Below are 11324 nucleotides of genomic sequence, written 5' to 3'. Positions count from 1 at the left end.
CTGCTTACGTGGCAGCTGAGTTGGCATTTTTAATAAATTTTAAATCATTTTTAATAAATTTTAATAATAAATTTTTATTTAAAAAAATAAAAACGCCTTTATTTTATTTTTTATTTAATCTATTTTTCAATTTTTTATAAAATTTATTATTAAAATTAATTAAAAATTATTTAAAAATTATTAAAAATGCCAACTCAGCTGCCACGTAAGCAGGTAACCTGCTAAAATTGATGGTAACCTGCTATCCGGTGAAATTGCATACGTTTGAAGAATTCAGTGGCCTAATTGCACGTTTTTGGAATGTTCAGTGGCCTAATTGCACTTTTTGTTCGTTCAGTGGCCTAATTGCATTTTCAGGTTACGTTCAGTGGCCAATTTGAACCTTATTCCTTTAAACAATAGTAAAATTAAATTAAAAATATAACGAAAATATTTTAATAAAAATATTCTACATTATCAATTATAACTGGAACAGAAATTAGGTAAAAATATCAATGCATCTAATATTCTAATTGACTAATTGACTAAAAAAAAGTAAAAATAAAAAAGAATAATTGGCTGAAAATGAATTTGATATTACTAATTGACTGAAAATATAAAAGGATCACTAATTGACTGAAATTCTACCATTATATATTTTCACCCGAGTCACCCATCCTTTTGGACTAAAGGTGTTAGCTCTAGACGAAGATAGACAAGATTGTGTTGTTACTACCAATGTTGTCTACAAAGAGGTTTCAATAGTATGTAAATACAATTTGTGATATTATGTTTTTTTAAATGGAAAAATTGCTATATATCTAGACAAAAAATATATTTTCCATACAAATAAATTAGGATATCAATTCATTTTTATAACTGAGTTGTTAGAGAACGAGCACATTTGACTAATTTATAAAAGTACTGAACAATGATAAATAAAATCTCCAAAGTTACAGCACCGCATGCGTACATCTACATATTAGCTATTAATTTGAGCAATTAATAACATAAAAATACATAAATGATCCAAACCATACATTCAATTGCACTATATAATATTTGATGTTTTAATTTAAATAATTATATATCGATCCAAATATTCTTAATATATTACAACAAATCCATTCCGTGCATCGCACGGGCGCAAATACTAGTATAATCAAATACAGATTTGATATAATTAAGTTAATTAGTATAAAATCAAATATAATCAACTACAGATTTAATATAATTAAGTTAATTAATATAAAATCAAATATAAATATATAATCAACTATAGATTTAATATAATTAAGTTATAATTAATATAAAATCAAATATAATTAGGAAAAAAGAGAGAGAAGGCGAGAAAAAAAAAAAAGCAAAGAAAATGATGGAGCTTGCTGGGTTGAGATCTGCAAAAATTGAAGAAAAAGAGCGAGGTAAAAATCCAAACGACGGAGCTCGGAGTGGCGTGACCGGCGGGTGCGGCTGGAGCTTGGACTGGCGATCGACGGATGGAACTCGGAGTGCAAGACCGGCGGCTGGAAGCTTTCGTGTGAGCGCGGTGAGGCAAGGGACGGCGATGAATCCGATGAGGCAAGGTACGACAATGACTCCGGTGAGGCAAGAGACGGCGGTGACTCCGGTGAGGCAAGGGTAGAGTAGATGGCATGATGCTGAAGATGCGCAGGACTGCTACACAAGATGAAGAAGAAAGAAGAAGACAAGGGAAAGAAAATTGCTTGTGATGGGAATCGATGCCTTTACTGTGCATTTTTACTGTTCATCTGTGTTTTCTAAATAGAAAACAAGTTTTAGTTGTGTTTCAAATTTTCTCTATTTTAGAGAAGAGTTCTCTATTTTGAAAATGGAAAATAGCATTAGTAAACATGTTTCTTGTTTCCTTATTCCAAATTTTTAAAATTTTCCAGAAATTTCTTGTTAGTAAACGCACCCTTAATATTTCAACGAAAAAATAGAATGATAATTTATTTTGTACTAATAATATTATATACCTTAAGTATACAATAAGTATATTAGGCAATTATTTTAATAAATACTTAATATTTTGGTACATTAAATTTGACCATTTAGTACATGAAATTAATTCTTTAATTATAATAGTACTATAGCTTTGTTAATACACACACACACACATATTTTTAATTCTATATTTGATGAGCATAATTTGTGTATGTATATACTTTAAGAAAATATTCATTATTAAAAAGGAAATATAATTTAAAAAATCAATTATTAATTAGATTTCCTAATATAATTGTCCCACTAATTGATTCCATGCTACTATAATTTATACATTTAAAGATTTTTTAAAGTTAAATACATATTAACTGTCTTTATTTAATTATTAGTCACATCTATAGTACTAAAAGTATTACTTTTAATTTTTATAAATAAGACATAATATTATTAAATCAAAATAATTAAAAATAATTTGTTCACAGTATAAAAGATTTTATAATTGATTTAATAATTAACTATTAATTTTTATTACCTAATACAAATTGTCAATTATTAATTATTATTTATGGTAGTTATATGTATGCATTGACCATATACAACCACTGATTTTTTCAAGAACAACCCTACATGAGATAGCATATATATATATATATATATATATATATATATATATATATATATATATATATATATATATGTCATTGACTTTTATTAATGGACATTGCCTTATCTGAAATTTGAAAGGCAATCTCAGATCGGTTGAGGTCATTGACATTATTGGTATTAGCATCAAAGTCCCGTGGTTGTTACCAGCTACTATTTTAGCTTCTACCACATAACTATAGGCGGTTACTATTACAACGTGTTTGGTTCATGAAATAAGTCGAGAATGAAATACCATTTTCGGAAATAGACCTATTCCATTGTTTGTTTTGTCTTTTCATTCCTGCGAATAGCATTCCCGGGAATGAGTTATTCCCTTTATAGGAGGAATAGTCTTTCTTAGGGGACCCCTGGTATTAGTTATTCCCAAATATTTAAAAATATTTAAAATAACTTTTATACTGTAATACATAAAATACCTTGTGTGTGTGTGTGTGTGTATATATATATATATATTACAAATTACAAATATAATTAATTTAATTATATGCATTTATATAATACAATATATTTATTGAAGTATATACATAAATTCAATAATAATAATAATAATAATAATAATAATAATAATAAATTCATAAATTCAATGTCAAGATTGATTTGTCGGTTAAAAGGTAAAATTCATACAATTTGTGCTGAAAACCCTGCTTATAGTATAACATTAACACCAATTTTTAGTAAGAAAACCCTAAATGTATCTAATGCAAATCTAGACAATGCTTACAGCGAAAGTCAATTCCAGCTCGGGTATACCTATAATTGTTACTGCATATGCACATGCAAAATTGGTAAAGCTCGAAAAGTTCATACGGGAGTGTAATACAATTGATTTCGAAAAGATAAGTATAATTTTAATTAAGATATGTTTTACTCTCATTTTTTGAGACAATTCCATTTCACCTGTTGTTCGTAATTCATTTGCTTCGTCTCTGAAATGTTTACACTGATTGCATCTAATGAAAATGTTTAAAAATCTTTTAGTAATATTCACAGTTTAATGCTGATATCCTTTTTTAACTGTTAAGATTGTAGGATGAGGATATTGAGTTGAACAGAGAGCAATAACATGAGTTATTTGAATCTAAAATAGTAGTTACAGAGATGAGAGGTGGAAAAACAGTTTGAAGTAGGTAGGTTTTCTTTGAAATATATTCAACTGCTAAAAAGTAAATAGACTTTCTTTTTTCAACAGGAGACTGCTTCTTAAATATTAGTGGCTTTGTTTCATTCTCTGAGCAATTTAGTTTGTAGCTTATCACCGCATGCTCAATATTCCTTTCATATGCAGATACCACCACATATTGACTTATTGCCTACCTTAATTGTGCATTGTTCTTAAGTCATTGGACCACAGCAAATTATCCTGCAATTCTGGTTGGCGAATTTTTCTTTTATATATATATATATATATATATATATATATATATATATATATATATATATATATAGATTATTATTATTATTAAGGTAATAACATCACGCCATCACGGTGAATATTTGTTGGAGACTAAAATGGGGTAACCATATAAGGATTGTCAGAATACTATATTACTCATTACTCAATATAAATAAATATAGGTACTCAATAGAAATGCTATAATTATGCAATATCACTAATTAATAGGTTTTAATTAATTTCCATAATACATTTGCTTACCAAATAAGATTTATTAATTATTTGACAAAGCTATGTATGTAGCTGGCAGTTGTGACAAAGAAAAAGGGAAAAAGCAAGAGAAGGGGAAAGGTGGATGATGGCGGTGTAGTATGAAAACCAATGCAGTGGAAGGAAAGAGAAAAAGAATAAAGAAATGTAGAAAAGAAAAAGAAAAAGGCGTGGTGCACTCATCTGATCTGCTCTAGAATGGAGAGGAGCTTGGTTTTGGCCGATTCACAGATCTTCTACGGTGAGGCGTGTGAGATGATCACTTTTCTATTTCGTTTTCTTTCTTTTTTGTTAATTTGCTCGTTCCCCTTCTCCTTCTTTTATTTCTTTCTTCTTCATCGGAAAGCCATCCACAATAGTCACTGCCACCAACTTCTATAACTATTGTCATAGGCAGAGCAGGAAAAATGCAGTAACGAGCTTTCATAAATCCATGCTCGTGTTCGTTTAATTTGTATGTATGAATATATATTATTTCTCAAACGATGAAATCAATGGCTGGCAGGGATAGCATTCCCGAACTCCGGCGCCCAACTCTCTGCATAATGTGTACTTCATTCCCAGCCCAGCGGCAAAATCCCACAGCTGCTTCATCATTGTCTAAATATAATGTAAATACTGCAAATTAATAGCACAAGGTCCCTGTGTGTATTTACATCACGGTGTGCAGCAGGTGGACGAAACTAAGATTCTTACCAGCTGTATCTTGCATGCTTAACCAGAGGAGGTCTCACAAGCAGATTTCCAGTGACCCAGCGCGACAGGGAGAGAGGAAAAAACACACCTAGGTGAACTTTCACCAAAACGGAGGAGATAGAATACAGTGGAGGCTAGGCAGTCCACCAGAAGTCTCTAAAACAAGTTCAGCGGGGAGAGAGAAAGTGCAACCAGAGAATATGGCTACTAACGGAGTATATGTCCAGGTCGACAGATTATCCCACCGGCAGAAACTACTCACAAAAGCACCGGAGAAGAACACCATAACCCACCACGTCATTGTTAGCCAACTCCAACCTATGTCTTCTCCAAAGACCCACCGGAAAAAGGAACCGACGATAAGAGCCACCAAGGGCGCCAGAAGCTGCATGCCCAGAAAACAAGGTTGAAGTTTAAGGTGGTTGGAGTTCGCCGGAAAGCTACATTACCTCTGAAGCCTCTTTTCGCCGGTGACTGATTTAATCACAAAAAATATTTCATGCAAGATGAAATTTACTTGAGAAATTAGATTTAGAAAACTCAGGAAGCCGAGAACAAAAGAGCCCCACGGAAAACAACGTACTTTTCACTTCAATAGGGTCTATATTCGAGTCTGTCAAAGCCACGGTGCAGATCGCTAGTCACACTTTCGATCCTTCCAATTTGACCGATGACGATGATCGATGATTCAGACGAAATCCCCATGGAAACAAAGGTTTTGACGAAAGAAGCCACCAGCAATAACGCATTTCTGTCTTGCTCGCCTGACGGAAAACACATTGTCTTTCGTTCTAGCCGGTCCATTCACAAGAATCTCTACATAATCGATTCCCTCAATGGCGAATTAGACGGCGGAATCCGGCAGTTAACAGATGGTGCTTAGATTGATACCATGCCTAACTGGTCACCGGACGGAAAACTGATCGCCGAAATATGAGACGGCGATGATCCAAGCACATTCACTTGAGTACGAACGTCCTCGGTCGTGGATGAGGATTCCAACGGAGCAAGGAGTGTTAACGAGCACTGCATGCTGTGTTTACACGAACTCTAGTTAACAAAGGTTATGTATACATGCTCTCATGTGTGTATTTACATTACTGCCCTTCATTTAGACGGATGCTTAACGGTCAAAGTAATTGAGGACGAAATCACGTAAAAATTGTAAAATTGAGGACTTAATTTGGTAAAAATAATAGTTGAGGACCAAATTGGTAGTTTTGTAATAGTCGGAGGACCAAATCGATTATTAACTCCTTAAAATTTTATACAACCAAAGTTGTATCATTTTTTTAAAAATAATTTATTAATTTTTTCAATGATGATATAACGTCGGTTATATTAAAAAATTGACGTCGTATCTTAAAATTTTTTAATTTTTAAATGAAGATACAGAGTCGATTTTTTTTTAAAAATTGATGTCGTATTCTTTTTTTAAAAAATAATAAATAACATTTACGACGTCGGTTTATTTTTTTTTTTTTCAAAAACCGACGTTGTATGATATACAAATTTTTATTTTTAAAATTTATTGAGGATACGGTGTCGATTTTTTTGAAAAATAAAAAAAATAAAACTACTCGTATCTTAAGATTTTTTTTTTTTTTTTTAATTTAATCAAGATGCGACGTCGGAATGAAGGTTGGTATCCCCTTTATTTATGAAGGTTGGGCCACTTTGGTGACTAACACACTCGCCTTTTGCTAATAATTTATTTATGTGAATAAACCTTAGTTTATGGTGTAAACATAAACATAAATGATTATTTAGCTATTACCATGAGCGGGCCACTTTGGCGACTAACACACTCGCCTTATGCTAATAAATCATTATATAAGTAACCCTTAATTTATATATATGTTGTAAACATAAACATAAATGATTATTTAGCTATTACTTTCAGTGGACCGCTTTGGCGACTAATACACTCACTTTATGCTAACAATTCATTTATAAACATATATAAAACTTAATAATGAATATAACCCTTAACGCTTTAATTGATCCCAAATGAACCTATAATTTAAAACAAGCCCTTAACGCCTTAAATAAATCAAATGGGCTCAAATTAATTTAATTGGCCAAATTGGGTCAAGAAAGGCCCAACTAAATAATCCATCATGTGTCCAATCAATTATGAACACAAGATCAAAATTGAGCCCAACAAAATAGGCCCAAACCCTTATATCACAGTTGTTATATTATAGACCGCGGTGCATAATCGATTATGCACCGCGGCCCATATACGGCGCCGTTTTTTTAAGTAAAGAAACGGCCCGCCGTTAGAGTTAACGGAGTCCGTTTGTTTGGTGTATTAAACACCAACTGACACTACAGTATATCCAAACCGATACTGCAGTTATATCAAAATGATACTATAGTTATAGTGAAATGAAACTGCAGTGTATATAAACTGAAACTGAATAACATTTCACATATTTGAGTGTATATTGTACAATGAAGCTGTAATTATATCAAAATGATCATGTAGTTGTGTTTTAATAAAACTATAGTGTATATAAAATAAAATTAAATAACATTTTCATATATTTGAGTCTATAAAATATCGAATGAAACTATAGTTATATTGAAATGAAACTGTAGTTGTGTTCAACTGAAACTGCAGTGTATACAAAATGACACTGAATAACAGAGTTACTTTTTGTAAAAGGGTGCGAAACGGCAGAAATAAACACTGTTAATTTTCATTTAACAAAAAAGACGCGCGGTGCATAATCGATTATGCACCGCGGTGCATAATATAATTTGCCCTTATACCATCTTACATTCTCCATCTTTGATTTGCAATAACCATGCAATTCCGACAAATAACAACATTCATCCGCAGCCAACAAAAATAGAGAAAACGTGAGGGAGAGAGACGCCGGAAGGGAGGCCAGCCGGAGCCAGCACGTCCGCTTGCCACCGTTGCCCGAGAACCATCATCCCTCCTCGTCCACCCGGTCTTCGACGAAGTTAGAAGGAGAAAATAGCAGCGACGAGCTGGGAAGGTCTACCACTGTCCGTCGCACCGCTTGGCTTGCCGTCGTCAACCTAGTCGCCGGCAAATCTTTAAGAAGAAAAGAAGCAGTGATACTGGGAAAACACCTCTACCACCGCCGCCGTCTTTGATTCCAAATCCCGCCACACCAGGTTCCGTCGTCAAGAACAAGCAGTAGGATTGTATATGTATATATTGATTTTCGAAACCAATTGCAAAATTTGATTCCAGATTATATTCCCAGAAGCACAATTAACAATTGCATGTAAATCTAATCAATCAACTAAAACAATGTTCATGATCATGGATTTTTAATTAAACAGAAGTAAAGATAAAGCTTACTTGTTCCATTGGAGATGTAATCTTTAATTGACTTAAATCAAGAATGCTTCACCTCTCTCATCTGTATACCTTAATTACCTCCTGATGATATGGAGACTGGAAAACAGAGACTGAAAACCATAGAGATCCCTAGAGTTTTTCTGGGTATTTATAGATGTGATGAGAAACCTCTTTCAAGAGGAATGTGAAACTTCCTTTTAGGAATAGAAATCCCTTTAAGAATGAGAGACCTCCTTTTAGGAAACCCATAACCTTTTTCTATTATACACCCTTATAAACTTAAATTTTAATAGAATGAGAGGGAGGAAATTTCACCAAGTAATCCGCCTTTACACATCACTAATCATCACCGTGACTACCTTATGGAATTACAACATTTATTATATAAATCAGTGTTAGGAAATAATTATTTCTAACAGTCTCCCAGTTGATTCATATAAGCGTGACACCTTTATTTATATGAATAACGTTAGGAATAAATTATTTCTAACAATCTCCCACTTGATTCATATAAGCTTGACTTTACAATTTTCAATCCTTAATTTGAGCTCACTTAATATGAAAATGTAAAAGACACAACCTTATTGAACTTTATTAACCGAATCATGGCGATTACAGGCCTGACATAGCGTCCCGCTCCCTTCCATGTATCACAGTTAATAAGAATTCAAAACATAATAATAAGGTAAAATCCTAAAGTACCTTATTCCTCATGTCTTAAACAAGACCATTGTTATCACTTTTGAATTATGCATAAATATGTGATCAACATCAACCATAATTAACAAAATCAAAACCTGAATAGATATCTAAGGGTATCATCAACCTGATGTGCCAATCAAACATAAATCCATACATGTATGGCAGAGTTAACCGTTATACAAGGACTTACCAGTATGCCCATATTTCCAACATGTGCCAATGAAGGTCATGGGCGCCAATTCCTTAATCAACGGATCTGTGATCATAAGATCTGTGCCAATATGCACTATTGACACTCTTTAATTTTGTATCTTCTCCTTAACAGACAGAAATTTCAAATCCATGTGCTTGGCACCTTTAGTATATCTGTCGTTCTTTGAGAAGAACATAGCTGCCGTATTTTCACAATGAATCCTCAATGGTTTGGCTATAGTGTCGACAATGCCCAAACCTAATATGAAATTACGCAGCCATGATAATTGAATTGTAGCCTCAAAGCATGCTACAAATTCTGCCTCCATAGTGGAAGTAGCAATGACAGGCTCCTTCGCACTCATCCAAGATCTTGCTCCATGAGCAAGTTGAAAAATGTATCCGAATGTGGATTTTCGGGTATCCAAACATCCGACATAGTCTGAGTTCGAATAACCTATCACCTCCAGGTTATTCGTTCTTTTATATGTGAGTATGTGGTCCTTAGTGCCTTGTAAGTATCGCAGGACCTTCTTTGCAGTTTTCCAGTTTATATCTTTCTAAAACTTTGTTAATGTGAGCCTTCTAGGATGAACCTAAAATCCCATGTGATCTATAATGGAATATTCCTATTCTAATCACATACGAAGTCTCACCCATTTCCCGCCCAACTTAACTTCCCGCCCAAAATCCTCAACTTAACTTCACGCCCAAAATCCTCATATTTTAATATATTGTTTTCTACTTTCCTATTCGTACTATAATTCTACATTAAAATTCCCATTCTAATATTTAAAATAGTGTAATACAATTTCTAATAGAATATAATATATTCTTTCATACTTTTCTATTCGTACTATAATTCTACATTAAAATTCCTATTCTAATACTGTAAAATTGTGTAATACAATTCCTAATAGAATATATTCTTTCATACTTGTCTATTCATACTATAATTCTATATTAAAATTCCTATTTGTAATACAATACGACATATGTTAGCTAGTAAGGGATGACTGCGTGACAAATAAATCTGGCAGTACAAATACTAGAAATAGGAAGCAACATATATTATAATTATTGTTAATTTTATCATTATTATAACATATATATATATATATATATATATATATATATATATATATATATATATATATATAATAATAATAATAATAATAATAATAATAATAATAATAATAATAATAATATTTGAACTTATGCCAGCCAGAAAGGGATGACTCAGTAGTAAAATAGTCAAACATAATATAAGCAATACAACAATATTAAAATTCATATTTCTATTCAACAATATTATATTATTCCTTTTCCCATTAAAAATTATATTCTCCATTATTAGTTTTGTAATTCCCTGTTAATTTTCTGTTAAATTTACTAAATTTCAAACTCCCATTAAAATTCAACTGCATAGCTAAATTATTAAGATTGAAATAAAAAATTCTTACAAACATGCATGTTTAACTCTCAGTTAAAATCAAACTCAATCTCCCAACTTCATGTTGTTCTCAAACACTCCTAAATCACCTATAAATATAGTCCAAAACCCATCACTCCATCACCAAGACTGAAACAGAAGATTGAGGAAGAGCAATTTGGAGCTTGGCTTTTCAATTTGGAGCATTCCATTCTATTAACTTTAGTTTCTATAGGTGAAGTAATGATTACAAGTTCTTTTTTGGTGATTATGTAGTTTATGTTTTTTTAATGTTGCAGTATAAAATGCTATATTCATGTTTTAGTTTCCTTTTATAATTATTTATTAACTATTTTCTATTATAGTTGTTCCTCTTGAATTTTCACATATTGCAGAAAGTATTCCAGCCAGGCATTGGTGATCATCATTTTCAATTTTATTGAGTAATAACATATTAACAGTTTCAATCTTTTTTAAAAAATCTTATTTCAATCTGTAACTAATTTCTTTTATTATTAGGTTGATGTTGAGACATAGTGCTGGATTGAAGAATAAAGTGATGACTTAGAAGGGTTCAAGTATTGTGTAGCTTTATCCTCTTTTATATGTACATCTTACAATAGGTTTCAAGTATTCTGTAATATACAAATATGTTTTTTTCAAGTGTTTTTAAGATTGATTAT

Source organism: Ipomoea nil, unplaced genomic scaffold, assembly GCF_001879475.1.
Source record: "Ipomoea nil cultivar Tokyo-kokei standard unplaced genomic scaffold, Asagao_1.1 scaffold0782, whole genome shotgun sequence".
NCBI lineage: Eukaryota > Viridiplantae > Streptophyta > Magnoliopsida > Solanales > Convolvulaceae > Ipomoea > Ipomoea nil.
The sequence above is the reverse complement of the archived record's forward strand: the minus strand, read 5'-3'. Positions refer to the sequence as shown.